Source organism: Neolamprologus multifasciatus, chromosome 22 (assembly GCF_963576455.1).
Source record: "Neolamprologus multifasciatus chromosome 22, fNeoMul1.2, whole genome shotgun sequence".
Classification (NCBI taxonomy): Eukaryota; Metazoa; Chordata; class Actinopteri; order Cichliformes; family Cichlidae; genus Neolamprologus; species Neolamprologus multifasciatus.
Window position 1 is genome coordinate 10,933,105 of NC_140459.1, and position 17,728 is coordinate 10,950,832.

Below are 17,728 nucleotides of genomic sequence, written 5' to 3' on the forward strand. Positions count from 1 at the left end.
TACTTTTCATGTCCAAACCTAACCAAACAGTGTGCAAAAATGATAGTAGATTAGGGTAGCTCTTAACAATGAAAGTTAAAGCTGAACAAAAGTGAAGTTGTTAAGTATAGGTCTTGAACTCCTATATGGCTGAGAGTCTTGCAGAATATGTCTCCACTTCCTCGCCTGCCTCTTAATGTAGAATTTTATTGCCATTTTTAAACCTGAAACACACTTAATATTTCCCTTCAGGGAGATTAAATGACCACCCCTTAATGAGGTAATGACTGTCCACTTACCTCACTTACACTGTGGCTAAGATGTGCTCTCCTGGAAAACCGTAAATCCAGGCTTCATATAGAAAGCTGTGTGTGACAAGAATACATTTAAACAATATTTACAAACAGCAGTGGAGTTTTCACCTGCTTTCAGGGTGCATTTGACTTTTTTTTCCCCCCCTTGCTTTCTCTCCGTGTCTCTTTGTGTTGTGCTACCCACCATCCAGAACAATGTAAATCTACTGTTGAATTAGTTATTTTCCCTCCCTATCATCCATCACACACGACACACTGAGAGGGCGGAGTGCGCAACAGTGAGAGACTGCGTGGTGCAACGAACCATCGCCATGTTTACACAGATTGAAAAATCAGACCCGGGGAAAACACAAGTTCAAACATGTGTGTTCATGTTTAGTGGGGGGTTTTTTTTTGTTGTTGTTGGGTTTTTTTTGCCATGCAGCACACAGACACACAAAGACAAATACAGACTTGCATCTTGTGAAATACATCTTTGGTTGACCATCTCATGCAGAATATACACACGTACTCAGAAATTGTACATTGTAGCGTTTTGTGTATCTGGCGTTGTCTTCGTTTTGTGTTTTTTTTTTTTTTTTTCCAAGGTTAGGGCTATTTAAACGTGCTTGATGCAGTGGACTGTTTTTCTGTGTCTTTAATGTTTTCTGCAGAATTTCAATGCTCTTGGCCGTTACACATGGAAGCTTATCCACAAGATGTGTGTACACATCACAGTTGACTGAGCATACACTTTACCTTTAGTTTTTTTGACTGTGCTTTATATGTCATCTGTATATGCTATTTTGACACTGAGAAACCACAAGGCGCACACACACACACACACACCTAAAGTCAACGGTTTGTATGTCATGTGGTTTTAACTGGCCCTGCCGACGGTGATGGATGGTGTATTTATGAAGCCCCTTTCCGTGCTCTGGATCAAGGACTCAAAGAATCATCCAGTCTGACGGAGAGAGCGGGATGGGTGGATCAAGGGATGACAGAGGCAAGGATAGAGGGAAGGAGTAAGGATGTATGACTGAAGAGAAAGGGAGACAGCAGAATGGAGGGATTTTGGAGGGGCGAAGGGGACGGGGAAGGAGAAAAACAGGACTGCCTGCTTGATGGGAAGGTCATAGTCAGCAGGGAGTACTGGAGTCCTGCTGAGCTGGGAACATGTCGCACAAACACACACATACAAGTGCAATTTCTCTTTATCAAATTGGGGAAAAAAAAGGTCCCGAATCCTCAGTCACCAACTGACATTTGTTAGTTTCCAAAATTCGTGAAAGATGCATCAGTTAAACATTGGATAACACAACGAGTCAGCTTGTTATAAAGATACATTAATGTGACAGATATTTATTGTCTCAACAATACACTTCGTAGCACATTCAGTCTTTACCATCCTAATGCATGCACATGCTTGCATACACATCCACTTGTGTGCAAAAGCAGCCTCGCTTCTTATCGTTTTTTATTCGTCTCTGGTTTCGTCTCACCCAGCCAGCTTCATCTATTCTGTGTCGTTATTCTCATTTGGCACGAGGATAAATCTCATCCCAGTTTATGAGGCAGCAGTTGTAAGCCAGATAGAGGTAGACAGTAAACTATTAGACAGAAAGACAGATGGCCAGAGGAGGGATGGACAGCAAAAACAAGCAGACTAGCTGTTAAGTGTTTATATGAATAAGCAGGCAGGAAGACTGACAGACACGTTTGGTAGCTGTTAAATCAAAGAAAAAACAGTTTGCAGGACATGTTGACACATTGGAGACAGAATGGAAATACTGGAATTTTGAATTCACAAGCATATCAGAAGTACAGTAGATTTAGAGCCTTAGATATTGTTGTTTTAGCTGATGATCCAAGAACCCTTTGAAACTTGTTTCTGTTATTTGATAGGATATATAAAGTAGCTAAAAATTGAGGAGAGTTGTGGGAGTGGGTAACATTAAACAAAAATGGACTCAGTCGTGGGCCTTGACTTTGCAATTACAGTATCAATCTGTTGGGCTCCAGAATTTTGAGCTTAATAATGGTATATTTGAAAGATTAAGAAAATCTTGCAGAAACGGTAAATAAAATGCAAACAAAGTGTTCAAGCAGGACACAAAGTCAAACTTGGCCACAAAGTCAACCTCAGCCACAAAGTCAAGCTCGACCACAGCACCAGCAGATCGGTGGTTCTCAATGCCAGCCAATTTCAGCTTATGTCCAAGCCCATGCTGTTCTACACATCCAACCAGCCGCGTTATATAAGGAGTTTCATTTATGCTGTTTTAACCTGCTTACAGTTGTTGCCCATCTCCACACCAGCTTTCCTGCCTGCTTTATACAGTATCTTCCTGCTACACTCTGTGGAAGGTAAGAAGAAATCCCAAACATGATTCGAATTTAAATTATTTTTACATTCTTTACATTTAAATTCTGCTAAATTTAAATAACAAAATCTTTTGACTATAGTGGACTGAAAGATTGTTATTACTATATTAATTCATTTCAAATATATAAGTGAGATTACAAATAAAACTACTTAATATGCAAGTAGTTTGTATGTGTACTATTACGTTTCCGGGAAAAGTAATACAGTTTCTATAAAAAAAATTTTTAATTCATTTTGGATGCAGTTATACAAATAAAACACTTTTTCTTTACTAAATTTACTAAAAAAATTAAGATATGCCCTGATTTGGAAGATTCTTTTGTTACCACTATTATGTGAAATACATGACAAAAATATAAAATAACAACAAAACAATAGGTTAAATGAGTAGAATTGTGTATATCAAAAAAAAAAATACAATACAATAAAACCAAATATCTTAATTAATGTGATATCAAAATTAATAAAGCAAAACTAAATACATGTAAATATTATAAAAAATATTGAATGATAATATACAACATGCTAAATATTTATAAATTAATTTGTTTCAAATAAAGCTTCAATTTTCTTCAATTTTAGTGAATGAGGAATTAAAACCTACATTGCCATAACCAAAAGTTCTGTTGTTTGCAAGTCATACAGTAAGGTGTTGGAGTCCAAAGTCAAATCCTGTTCTAGCTGTCAGTTGCTAAAGGCAATATTTCGCCGTGATTTTCCACAGAGCATACCTGCCTAGCTTTACAGTTTTCTCCATAAAGATGGCTCTCTGCATGTGGTAACTGCACTTGTCAGGAAGACCTGTAAAAGTGATAATAAATGAAGCAAGAGCTCCTACTGTCTCCCCTTTATATTTTCTTAACCCTCGAGCTGTCCATCTGTACAGGGATGAAGCTGATGCTGGAGTACATTTTTCAGTGTGCTTTGTTGATCTACTGTTAGAAAAGTCTTATAAAAATGAAGAAAGTGACACGTTGCCAGTTAAATTTGCCATTTTCATTTGCGTAATCATCATCTCATAAAATGTTCTGCTCATAGAATTGTACTTTTTTTTTACACATGGACAAAGTGAAAAGTTCATCTTGGTCAAATAAGGTAGACAATTATAGGAGTAATAAAACATAATTAATTAATAAAACAGAATTTATCTTTTTATAATGTCTTGTGTTAAAGAAAAATGGTTTCATCCACTCGATCTGATCTTTTGATTTGTTGATTTTAAAGAAACACTCTGTGCAGGTGCAGCAGATACCTTTTTGTCTATCTGCCAAACGGCCTGGCTGTCATGGAGGTGATGTCCTCTGTTAGCATAGGACAAATTGACCTGGACCTCAGGGCAGCCTGAGGGGACACTGCTGATTGTTTCTATACTGTCCTCAGAGGCTGTCATCTGCAGAAAAAAGCTCTGCCAGCACATCTTACTTATCCAACAGGGGAGAACACACTCGAGTATTCTGCAAGCACTTTTTTATTTCCAAAGAAATTATGAAGTATTTATATATCTTATTGTATCTAACTGAAAATGAAATCCTTGAAAAATAGGGACAGCATTATAAGACACTGAAAAACAGAATTTGCTGACTTCTCAGCTCTTTACATTAAGTTTTGTCATATGTTATGTCATAACTGTTTTTTCCTAAACTTTACACCAGGTGTTTTCTATTGAAATCCAGTCAATTGTGTTCTTCTGGTCAAAGCATCTCGGAGTATTTAGCAAATATGTATCTCAAAGCACATTTGGTGTCGTGATTATATGTGCATCTGTGTGTGTTCAGGGAGTCATGTTCGTGGCAATCCTGCTTTGGCGTTCCCTCCATCTGTGTGCTTTGTGTTATAGTTCCCTTGAGGCCCTTACACACTCTCTGATGGCACATCAGAAGCTCCCACCTATAAACACCAGCATCAATAACTTACACCCCTCGTTCTCACTCTCTTTGTCTCTTTCTCTCTCCCTCTCTCTCTGCTGGCTGACTGTTGTTTATATGGCTGTAAAATTCAATTAGGCTGCAGGGGAGTGGGCCGGTCTGCATTACTGCCTGCCAGGGTGACATTTCATTTGCAATGAATCATGGGCCAGAGTAGGACCTGGCCAGCAAGTAGAACAACACTTCTCCTCATATCTGTCCCCTTCTTCGTCTTTCTTTCTGTCTTTGCTACTTCAAATACTTTACACCCTCTTTCAGTTGCATGGCACATGAACCATTTTACCCTTTCCTGAGTTGTGAGGCTAAAAAAAACCCTTTTGTTTTCTGGCTGCCTGCTGTTCAAGAGAACAAACTAAGTGTGACAAAGGCAAAGAGGGCAGTGGTTAATAATCACTGCCTTCTTTGCCTTTCTCCCCTCTATAGATTCGCTTTTTCCTCCTTTCTTTCTTCTTCTTCAGTCTCCTGCTCTGCTGCTGTTTATGTCAGTACAAATATTTTAGCCCCAGTAAACTGCTGTCCACCTCTTACCTGGCTCATTTTGATTGAGGCCAGGACCTTAACATTTTAGGTCCATTTCAGATCCCCAAAAAAGGCCTCATCCAATTTTAACATGCATCACTTTAGCCGGCACAAGTGGTGTCATGCCATTGCCCCTGCTGAAAGGCAGGCTTTGCTCGAGGACAGGAAACCGAATTAGATATAAGAATTTTTAAAACCCCAAGCACAGGAGCTTGTAAGTCACAAATTGATGGATTTGAGAAATTTTTCATTTATGCAATTTGAGTGTGCTGACTGCATTCTTTTAGAACAGATCAAATTTCTGCCTAAGACCACAGAGTAAACTGTGAGATGAAAAATTGCCTCTTTTGCTCATTAAGGGAATGTAAACTGAGTAAAATAAATGGGGTGGCATTGAGAAAAGCATGCCTTAACACTCTAAATTAATGCATAAACTGCCTCTGATTACACTGCGAGACGATTATATATAAATTGAGGATAAACTGTGAATAATCTAATACATTGTCATCCATGCTGAGGAGGTATTACTGTTTCCCTTAGAAGTATGCTGAAAACATACCGGGGCTCTTGTCTTTTTGAATTCAATCTTACAGAAACAGGCCTCTGACTTATTTTGAGTCCTTGCCTGTAATTCATAGAAACCTAGTGTACGCTATTAATAATGTATGTTAAGTGCTCTGATTTTAGCTGTGGTTTGTTCCTTTGTTCTTTCCCTGAGTGCAAAGTTTGCTTGCATCGGTTTTCTTTGTTCGTGTGAACTTGTTGTGTGTTTGGTATTTGTATCAGGTTTGTAGTCGTGTATATTTATTGTATGTCCAGAGGATCGTGTTACCGTGCTGTAGTGTTTAACCAAGCTGGTAGTTTGATTTTTACCTGCAGTGTGCGGTTTTCTTAGTCTTAGGTTTCTTAGGTTTATTTCTGTGTGTTACTATCATTTAATTTGCCCTGTGTTGATTGATATATGAATATGCAAAGTCTAAATATGTGCACCGCGCAAGAATTTGTACAAGGGACCAGATTTTAAGTATGGGGGGCTTTCTGGCTTCCATTTGTAGTGCAAGTAGTGCCAGGCCATCACGTTTAAGTATGCTTGGTATTTGCAGGTAAATAATCCACATTAATGGGAAAATAGGAAACACATTTGCTGAAATTCGATGCATTCATGAACAGCAGCAGGCACACAGAAAAAGACATTTTCACCGGATATATCTGCTGTCTGCGCTGGAGCACTCAAAATATTTGCCCATGTCTCCAGAGGCTATGTCAGTAGACAATAGCCGTTGGGTTCCTTGTGGGATTTCAAAAAAAAAATTTCCCAAACCCTAAGGTGACATTTTTAAAGTCCAGCAGGCTCTTGTTTTTTTTTATTTTTAAGTTAAAAACTTTTTCTCCTTGCTGTTGATCACTATTCCTTTGAGAGCGAACATGTTCTGTGTTAATTTTTTATGTCTTGGAGTCGTATTACACCATATATCAAACATCCTCTAAATACCATCCAGCAGAACTCCAATTAAACTTTTCTTATTCTAAAGGGAAAAAAAAACAAAAATGGAAATTGTGAATATTATTACACAAATAAATAGGTTATGGTTTTGTAACACATATATTGATTATGTTACAAGATTCCTCAGCTAACATGCTTTTTCAGTCCTTTTCTTCGGTTTTATATTTAAAAAAATAAATAAACTGCTTGGTAACCTGCACAGCAAAAAGCATGTGCTGTCAGAATTATATGAGAAGGCTTTATCTACACATCATGTTTGTACAAAAGCTCTGAGAGCTTAATGTTTCTCTAAAACATTTCTATAAAACAAGCCAGGTGATAATCATGTACAACAGAAATGCCTGTGTGATCCTGAAGCTGGGGGCGTACAGTGTATTCGCATAAATTTGCACAGACACACAAACATAGAGAAAGACATACTTGTGCATATACAGGCTTTTAAAAAAATGGTTCTGTCATTCTCTGCTTACCTCTGTCTCGACTGTCCCTACACGCACACCCACACATACTAAATGCCCACAGCGAATCCATCCCTGCTCAGTTTCAGGATGCGCACTGTAGGGAAGGTGATCTTTATTTAAATCCAGTTGTCTGTGCTCACTCCTAATCTCCTCCCTCAGAAAGAAGGGATTTTGCTGCTCTGCTCCGCTCACTGATGTGATTTACACCAGGAGGGGGAGGAAAGGGATGAAGGGATGGTGGTAAAAGTGAATGATGGGAGATGGATAGGATGTGGGAAAATGTTATCGGTCTTTGAAAAGGCTGTGGACATAAAGGAAAAGGTCTGCAAATGAAAGATTAAGGGGTTTCAAAAATCCACTAGGAGAGACTACCACATAATTGTACATTTTTGGCTTTTTTTTCTTTTTAAGCTGTTTTTTTATATGTGGTGATGTGAAATGACATGCAGTGTTCTGTGGGATCATCATCTGTCTCTATACATCAGCAAAAATGCACCTTATTACTTCAAGTTAAAGCAGTTACTGAAATGCCCTTGACAAAAATAAAAATATCTGTCCCAAAATCACTTAAGATCATACGCCATAGACATTTGTTTTCTCAGTGTCAAATGAAATCAAGTTTTTGTGTTGGCATTTAAATGTTTAAAATTATTTGTGGCATTCTTTGTGATTACTAAGAGTAAAATTTGAATGCACAGATCATCTGATATGCAAAGATCACATATGCACATGGTGTTTTGAGGAATTCTTCATGCTGATCCACAAACATATGTTTGTACTAGGACATCTGGGCATCTTGCATATTCTTGTTATTTCAGATAAAAGTCATTTTAGTCAGTTCAGGCTTCTTATTCTTGAGAAGAGATATATCGAGGTGTGCATAAATGCTAACCATCTGCACTTTGTATTGTTCGTCCAAAGGACAATGTCCCAGAATGACATTAACTGCATTAATGGTGGTATTAGTTCATTGAGAGTTGTAGGCATTTGCTTATGCACAGCTATCGTAAGATCGGTTGTTTGGATGCAACTTTGCAAACCAAACAAGCTGTACTTGTTCAGTCTTTTTCTAATTGCACTTTCATAAACTTTAACATGTAACATGCTAACTGAGGCCTGTAGAGTCTGATATGTAGCTCTTCATTTACTTTTATTTATTTTTGATAAGTCAGATATTTCTACCCAGAAGGTATCCATGCATTAATGTGTTCTTTAGTTCTAATTAAAGTTTGACTGGCACTCTGGGTGAAGTGCTCAGCATGTTTTCCACCATCCATTGCCCAGACCTTCTGCATGGTCAAACAGCATTACAGAGATAATTCCTATAACTCCTACCACGCTAGCTTCTCAACCCCTTGAATCTCCTTTCAGCTTCCTTTCCCTCTTTTTTTTCTTTTTTGAGCTCACCCTCGCCTCTACTTTTGCCTTTGTCCTCACCACTTTTCTTCACCCTTCAACTGTTCTTTTTCAAAGACAAAAAGTTTTGTACCCCTGTCTGTGGGATTGGATCAATCCATCCTTGGGACCTCCTACTAGCGTCCTAAACCACTGGGCCCAACCATTAAACTCTGCATGGGGGGATTACGGTTCATTCCTCTCCGTATTCCCCTTGACTTGTTTTCTTCAGCTACCCTATCGCTCCTCCATTCCTCTAATGCCTGAAACACTCTGTCTTCCTCTCCTTCATTTATGCCGCTCCCCCTTTTTGATCGATACCTTTGCTTCCTCTCCACTTTTCTCCCTGCTTGTCTTGTCTTCTCCCATGCCCCCGTGTCCTTCAGCTGTTATGTGTGTATGTTAGTCGGAGACCCTCCCTACAACTCACAGGAGGAAGGTGCCAATTAGTGCAAAGGCCCAGGATATTTCAGCTCCTGCTCCATATGACTGTGTTTCTGTTTCATCAGTTCCTCAATGTAAACTACAACAACCGTACAAACACGAAAGTTAGGAAGGATTAGTGTGCGGGTGTGTGTGAGTATGTATTCTACACAGCAACCTAGAGAAGTCCACCCCCTAATAGGGTGAGTCAATACCCAGTGTGAGAAAGGCAATAACCCCCGGTGGCAAACCTCTTATCTCTCGTCTCTCCTTCCCCTCTTTATCTCTCTTCCCGTCTTTCTGTCTTTCTGTTGCTCTGTGTGGCACTGTCTGTTTTTCCATTCATGTGTCATTGACTCACAGGAACCCTTAAGTGTAATCTATAGTACTGCATTAAATCCCCGCCGATGTCATTGTTTGCATTTATACGTGCGCACTCGTGTGTGTCCATCGCTTTGCTGCGATAAGCTAAACTGAGCTGTTAATTTGGGGTTTAGAGCTGATAACTCTTGAACATTAGTTTTTGTTTTTGTTTTTTAGAAAACACAGGAAACAGAAAAATTCAGAGCCACCTCTGTGTCTGTGCATGAATTGTCACAGCTATGAAAATTAGAAAAACGGCATACATCAACACTTGCACGAGTACGAGTTATTGCACTCGCATAATGAGCAAGGTAGGTCTTTGTCACTGCAGCAATGAGTTACATTTCTTTATTATGGCATAGTCTAGATCACCTTCCTCATCATAGATTTAAATCAAATAAATCAAACACTGTTAACACCCTCAGTAAAGCGGCCAAAACAATGTGAGGCAGAGATAAAAAGAGAGATGTTAACTGATTTATTTGGCGTGGTCAGTCTCACGGAGATGACAATTCTATGCATATAAAGTGAACGTCCTGTCAGCTCTTTATCACACTGACATATGCAACAATGACAAATATAGATCAAGCATAAACGCAGGCACACGCGGTACAGATAGATAACAGGATATTTATGGAGTATCCGTAATCGATCACTTGGCTCTTACATCACTCTTTCTGTGTCTTCATACACTCTGTCAACTTTCCTTGTGTGTGTGTGTATGTGTGTATGTGTGTGTTTTGGGGGTTGTGTTTTCATCTAACCCCGCAGAACTCAATTCCTGCTGCCCTGCTCCCTAAAGACACATTTGTCATTTTGTCATTTGTCATTCTGGAGTCCCCATGGCTGACTGGCTTCAGTTTGTGTATGTGCGTCGGGCGTCTCTGAGTCTCTGCTTATGTGTGTTCCGCTGGACACAACACAGCTGCAGCCCTCATTCTTTCCTCATTACTTCACACTTCACTCCTCTGCTACCAACTTCACATGATTGCCATCTCCCCAGGCTCCATCTATACCTTTCCACCTCTCCAAATATCCCTTTCACTGCAATATATATATATATATATATATATATATATATATATATATGTGTGTGTGTGTGTGTGTGTGTGTGTGTATTTCTGTGTGTGTGAGAATCATGGCATGTACAATAAATATGGCTTTCTTCTCAAGCTTTTTTTGTGCTCAAAATCATGCCAAACTCTTTTTCTTTTATTCAGATCTATAGCTGACTCATATTCAGTTTCCTAGGTAGTCCCAGGGGTTTTCAGCAAGGAGTATAATGCAAAGAATTCCAAAGTAGAAAAGACAAAAAAATAAAAAAATAAAAGAACAATTGGATGGGGAATTCTGTATATACACAATACCCTGTATGAAAAAAATAAATCACAATTTTCTTTTCTTGGTCTTTTTCATTCGCATCATGGGTCTCATTAAATACACCCAGATAATAATCAGAATTACATTGCATTCTTCCTCTACGGATCAGAAAATTAATGTTGAGTGCCTCTTCAGCTTTTAGTGATGATAGAGCCAAACTATTTAGTGTCCATTATATGTGGTCATTTCAGAGCCATTGTCATTTTGAGCTTGCAATGTCAGGTCAACTTTTAGGTAGAGCTATGTTCTGGTGGCTATTAATAGCAAGATCATTTTTACAGAAATCAACTATTGAAGGCAAAATTGCCAAATGTTCTTATATATAAATGAAATAACACACACTCATACACACTGAAAGGCTGTTCTTTGTGTTTCCTTTTCTTTGTTTTACTCTGATCTGGGGTTTGGGCTCCACTAATTGTTTTCCTTCTGCCTCCAACAGAATAGAGGAACAGAATAGAATAGAGGAACTATGTAATTCATGTGCACACATATGCTTGCGTATGTGCGTGCGTGCGCATTGATGGATGGATGGTTGGAGGCAGTAGGGGTTGGGGTGCGCTTTAGGGTAATGGACTTAGGGTGGAAGCTTCCATGTATTGTGAGGAGTTTTTTTGACATCAATGGCATCAAGGTCCTCCTGTGACCATCTTATGATTCCAGATGTTTATCTGTTGCCAAGTAATGTGTATATTGATGCCTTGGCTCTTATTACCACCATTTAGCTGGCTTTTCAGCACCTGTCTTACCCATTGGAGGTATTTGACTGTGGCTGACCTTCATACATCTTCACTGAGTTTCCATTGACCTATGACCTATAACCAGGAGCTTGTAGTTGTCCTTTATGTCCACCGTCCTGACTTTTGCCAACTCCACCCCTTCCGTCTAGATTACTCTTCCGCTTTTTGCATCCATTTACCACACTTATCCAGTATTATCTTCCATAGTCCCACTGAATTCTTGATGAATGTTGTTACCCCACTATTAGGCATGTAGAGTCACAAGCAGTCCAGTATCCATGTGTGAGGCATTGAGTCATAAGCTTTCCTGTGGTCAGTCCAGGTGGTACTTATTGGTCTGCCTGGTCTTAGAGTACTGGATTACTGCTCTATCAACCAGTAGTTGGAGCTTTTTTCCAATGCCAGGTGATTGACTAGTGGAGATAATTTATCCAAATTTAAGGAATGGACCCACACCTCATATACTCCCTTTCTTGTCCTCCATCTAAATAAGCCTCCTGCGCTAAAACCCGCTCTTCTCATTTCGCCGTTTTTGTTTTCCTTCCACGTCGGTGCAGCAGTGTTAGTTGAATATCTGCCTTTGTGATGTTAACACTTTTCTATCTATCTGCCTCCCCATCTGTCTGTCTGACTGTCTGGCATTCATTCCCATCATTATCATACGTCAATAGTATTTAAAATATGCGAAGACTGTATTGAACATACATCCAGCATACAAATTTAAGAAGCAATAAAGAGTCTGCGTTGTCGTCGCACACATGCGCATATTCTGGTTTGTGCTATATGTACTCCACATGCTACAGATTAGCATCCACGCAAGCATGGGGAATCACCTCACATCATCCGCATACAGCCTAGATATTCCAATTACCCAGCCATACCCAAGCACTCACTCATGCTTTGAAGAAGACACACATCTCAGTTTCACGCATGTATTCCCCTGCCAGTCACTGAGTGTTCGCAGGGTTGTCATGCGGTCTTTATCTCAGCTGAAGCCTCCACAGAGCTGTGCATGGTGCCTGTCACAATCTCTTCACCTCAGTGTCAGTGAAATCTTCCCAGGAAAAAAAAACATCATTAAGTCCTCCTCAAGGGATCTGTCTGTGGGAAAAATAAGCCGGGGGTTTACATTTGTTAGACAGTGGTCGAGCTGGAATTCCTATTCCACTCAATTTGAGTAATGAAACAACCATCACAGCTTATCACTGGGCTCAAGTTGTGGCTCGAGGGCTTTATTCTAGTCTTATAACTCGCTGATTTTCACTCAATTGATTAAAAAATGATATCATTATTTTCCCCCTGATCTTTCATTCCTAACTATGAGACAATAAAAGAATTCCCATCTTCTTTGTAATTTATTTTACACCCATGACTAACTTAGCATTTTATCAGTAATCAAGGAGCGCGTTGGCGATTGCATCAGGCTTTCATAATGACAGCGGTGCCATTAGCGTTGGCTCTGTACATGAATGAGCTTGGCTGTGTGTATGTGTGAGTGTGAGCTCAAGGTTTATAGACCATGCTAAATGTCCCTGGGATGTGAGCCATGTCGTATGGCCTCTGTCTGTCTGCTCTCTGCAGCACAGATCAGCACAGCACTGATAAAGCATGAAGATAACAGTAGCATTAGTCAAGGACACACTCATCTTTCTTTGTATCTTTCTCCTCCCGTATAAAATTCTCTTCTTCTGTATGTCATCTTCTCACCTTCTCTCTTCATCCCTCACCTCTCCAAATATAAGTCCTTTATTTTATTGTGCTCATATTTTGATTTGTTTTGGCTTGATCCTTTTCTTTTAAGCCCTAATCTTTGTTATGGCGCTCCCATATTCTGAGAACTGATAAAGACACACCACTTATCACATACTTGCATGAATCAGTCTTACCAATTCTACAATTTCTACAGGTATGTTTGTCACAAATGAATCAACGGAAAAACACTGTATATGTGTGTGTGTGTGTGGACGGGTATTAACATCTTTGTGGGGACAAAAAATTGGAAGTTTACTATACTTCTGCGGACCGACAGCCCTTGTGGGGACCAAAATCCCGGTCCCCACGAGTTTGAAGGCATTTTTGAGACTCAAAATGTGGTTTTAGTGTCAGGGTTACAATTAGGTTATGGTTAGGTTTAGGATAAGGGTCAGGGTTAGGCATTCATTTTTGATGGTTAAGGTAAGCGGCTAGGGAAAGCATTATGTCAATGAGATGTCCCCACAAGGATATAAATACACACGTGTGTGTGTGTGTGTGTTCCTGTCTAGCTATCTTTGCGAGGACCAAAATCTGCATTCTACTATACTTGGGAGAACCAACAGTCACCTGTGAGGACACACACACCGGTCCTCACAAGTCTGAAGACCTTTTTGAGGCTCAAAATGTGGTTTAAGTGTCAGGGTTACAATTAGGTTAGGGTTAGGCATTCATTTTTAATGGTTATGGTTATGGTAAGGGGCTCGGGAAACCATTATATCAATGAAGGTCCTCACTAAGATAGTTGAATGGGCTTGTGTGTGTGTGTGTGTGTGTGTGTGTGTACATGTGGGTGGCATAGAATCCACTTGTTTCGGAGTAATAACATATGCTTTCTGTCTGGGTACAAATGTTTCTCTAGGAGTTCTGTCTGTTAGACTGAAGCAAAGTTTAAAGAGGCAAGCTCCCTGCTGCTCCTGTGTGAATCAACCCTTTAATTGTATGATCTTTCCCTTTTTATACTTTCTTCATACATATGCACCTGTTTGTGCCGAAACAGAACTTGAAATAAACTCTTTATTTTCCACTAGCTACGAGAAAACAGACAGATGAAAGAGAAAAAACATGAATATTCGCCTAACACTCTGAGATGAAGGGCATAAGCAGGGGGAACAGTAAAGGAGTAATGCCTTGGAAGTCACATAAGACTTTTAAGTAGCTGTCAGACTATGAAATATCTGTCCGAGCAGATCTGAGAGCATCTGACCGAACCAGGGTCACTTGCTGTCATGTGGGCTGAAAGAAGATGAAAGATTGTTTTTGCATTTGAGCCCTTCGTATTACCATAATACCACATTTTCTGGCAGTTAGTGATGGACAACACAACTTCAGTAGAGCACTCACATCCTCTATGACTGATGTTCAGCCTCTTACAAGTAATACCCTTAAGTTCAGACAAAAGCCTGTTGCACACCATCAAAAAAATCACACAGTGCCTCTCTTCTTTCGCATCTGTCTTTCTAATGTTAAAAAGAAAACCACTTGACATCAGAGTGAAATTTAGAGGGCGGAAAAGCTGCAAATTAACACCTTCAAACTGAAATAAATAAATAAAAGCCAGTAGTGGCTGGTGCTGATGATGAGAAATGCAAACCACTTGCTCTGCTAACACGGTTTTCCTTCTATCCATCCCTTTACCTTCTTTTCCCTCATTCTGTCTCGGCTGTCTGCCTGAGGCACTTCCTCTGGATCAGATCTGACTTGTCATATGAGCACAGTAATCCCTCCATTACAAGTGACCGGCCCAGAGTGTGTATTTGTGCACGCTTGTGTTAAAGTCAGTGTCTCTAGGGCTATGGCCTGGATTGAATTATTCATGAAGCATGTTTATTCCTTCTGCTTTACTCGTGTTCTCTCTCATTTGCCACTTTACATGACTGCTCCCACCACCCCTCAGTTCTCCTCAGTGTTCATTCACCCCGTCCTTCTCTGACCCTGCTGCTGGGTGCTAACTGACATTCAGTCTCATGAAATGTCAGCATGCATTGACACTGTGAAACATGATTGCTTGTTTCATGTGCACATCATATTCTATACATGCCATCTGTGCAGTGCAAAAAAAAAAAAAGATCTACATGGGGACATTTAAATAAAGAAATCTTTATCATTTGTTCTCATGAATGAATTTGTTTAAGTGAATAGCACAGGGTGGCGTAGTGTTTTAGCGGTTAGCACTGTCACGTCACAGCTAGAAGGTTCTGGGACCTTTATGAGATTGCCCCAAATGCTTTTGTTTCCTAAAGTCCAAAGACATGCATGTTAGGTTAAGTAAGTGATTCTAAATTGGCTGTAGGGATGCCTGTGTGTGAGCATAAACAGTTGGTTGGCTCTCTTTCTCTTAGAGCCGAGAGGCACTGGGGATCATTCCAGACTGTATACTGCCTATTGCCTGATGTTAGCTTGGATAAGCTCAAGCATCCCAGGAAACCTAGTCAGATAAATAATTTTAAAGTAAAAATTAGAGACCAGCCAATATTATCGGCTGATATTAGCTTTGTCGAACGATCCATATGGCATTTTGGCATTACAGACAGTATTCATGTCACACAGCTTGTTCACAAAGAGCCACTCTGCAACTTTCCTTTTGGCAACATTCACGTCTGGAACAATACAAACACAATAACCAGCTGTTCTGAGCAGAGTCAAGGCAAAGTAATCAAGTAGATACAGTTAGGTCCATATATATTTGGACACTTTTTACCTGTTTACTGAAACATATTCCAATTATAGTATATATTGGACATGGAAATAAGGTGTAGACTCTCAACTTTCATTTGCGAGTATCCACATCAAAATTGGATGATGAGTTTACGAGTTTGAGCTTCTTAACATGTGCCGCCCTGTTTTCAATGGGACCAAAAGTAATTGGACTATTGACTAAAAGACTATTTCATGGGCAGGTGTGGACAATTCCTTCATTATGTCATTAATGATTGAGCAGAAAAAAATGCCTGGAGTTGATTTGAAGTGTGGCGCTTGCATTTTGGATCTTGTTGTGAACAGAAAACATGCGGCCAAAGGAGCTCTCCATGCAGGTGAAAAAAGCCATCCTTAAGCTGCAAAAAAAGAAAAAAATCATCAGAGAAATTGTCACAATATTAGGAGTGGCAAAATTTACAGTTTGGTACATCCTGAAAAAGAAAGGAAGCACTGTGAACTCGGCAACGCAAAAAGAGCTGGACATTTACAGAAGACAACAGTGGTGGATGATCGCAGAATTATTTCCACAGTGATTAGAAATCCCTTCACAACAGCCAACCAAGTGAACAACAGTCTCCAGGAGGTTGGCTTGTCAATATCGAAGTTTACCATAAAGAGAAGACTGTGTGTAGTAGATACAGAGGGTTCACTGCGAGGTGCCAGATACTCATAAGCCTCAAGAATAGAAAGGCTAAATTGCTTTGCTAAAAGACCATCTAAAAAAAGCCAGCACTGTTCTGGAAAAACATTCTTTGGACAGAAGAAACCAAGATCAACCTCTACCAGAAAGATGGTAAGAAAAAAGTATGGAGAAGGCGTGGAACAGCTCATGATCCAAAGCATACCACATCATCTGTAAAACATGGTAGAGGCATCTTGATGTCTTGGGGGTGCATGGCTGCCAGTGGCACTGGAACACTAGTGTTTATTGATGATGTGATACAGGACAGAAGCAGCAGAATTAAATCTGAGGTTTTGAGAGACATACTGCTCAAATCCAGCTAAATCCAGTCAACTTAATTGTTTCATAATACAGATGGACAATGACCCAAATCATACAGCCAAAGAAACACAGGAGTTTATTAAAGCAAAGAAGTGGAATATTCTTGAATGGCCAAGTCAGTCGCCTGATCTCAACCCAACTGAGCATGCATTTCACTTGCTCAAGACTAAACTTAGGAAAGAAAGGCTACAAACAAACAGCAACTGAAAGCTACTGTAGTAAAGGCCTGGGACTTTTCAACCAAGTATTAGACATGAACATTATATTTTCAGTTATTTAACTTGTCCAGTTACTTTTGAGACCCGGAAATGAAGGGATTGTTTTAAAAAATGTTTTAGTTCCTCACATTTTTATGCAATTGCTTTGTTCAACCCACTGAAAGCCATTTAATGCTGAGAGTCGGCACATCTGAGTTGTTTCATTTAAAATTCATTGTGGGAATGTACCAAACCAAAATTAGAAAAAAAGTTGTCTCTGTCCAAATATTTATGGATCTAACTGTAAGTACCTACACATGACTAACCTTAGTCAAAGTTTTTGCCACATCTTTTACTTTGGAAATATATTAATATGACAACAACAGTTTTATGTTACTGATCTAGTTTCATTGTTTAGGTTATTTCCTCTACAATGAGCTTTGCATTGCCATTTCAAATAAATAATAAATTAGGCACTACAATAACTGCCAGAGGACAATGTAAGCAGTTTAAAGAAGGTAGTTTTAATGCAGATTCCGGTTATATATTTGGTGGTGAATCTTACAAAATCTTACTAAATGCTTTGTTATAAACCAAAAATACAGTCCACTAATTAGTAGCTGGTGATAAAGCAGAACCATTTTTGTGACACTTGTGGTATGTGAGTGAAATAAGAATCCATTGGTTTGTCAAGAGAGCAAATTT

The 17,728-nt window shown here is 39.4% G+C and overlaps 1 protein-coding gene and 1 long non-coding RNA gene across 2 annotated transcripts in view; both read left to right on the plus strand.

Annotated features, from left to right (window-relative positions):
- Positions 1 to 17,728, plus strand: part of epha10 (EPH receptor A10) — a 164,755-nt gene that overhangs the window by 62,844 nt on the left and 84,183 nt on the right. The gene's annotated exons all lie outside the window — the stretch shown is intronic.
- LOC146492976 (uncharacterized) overlaps positions 1 to 17,728 on the plus strand; it is a 52,275-nt gene that overhangs the window by 6,984 nt on the left and 27,563 nt on the right. The window contains exon 3 of the long non-coding RNA XR_014872146.1: positions 1 to 17,728. This exon is cut by the window's right edge and continues 25,856 nt beyond it. This is a non-coding gene — a long non-coding RNA (uncharacterized LOC146492976).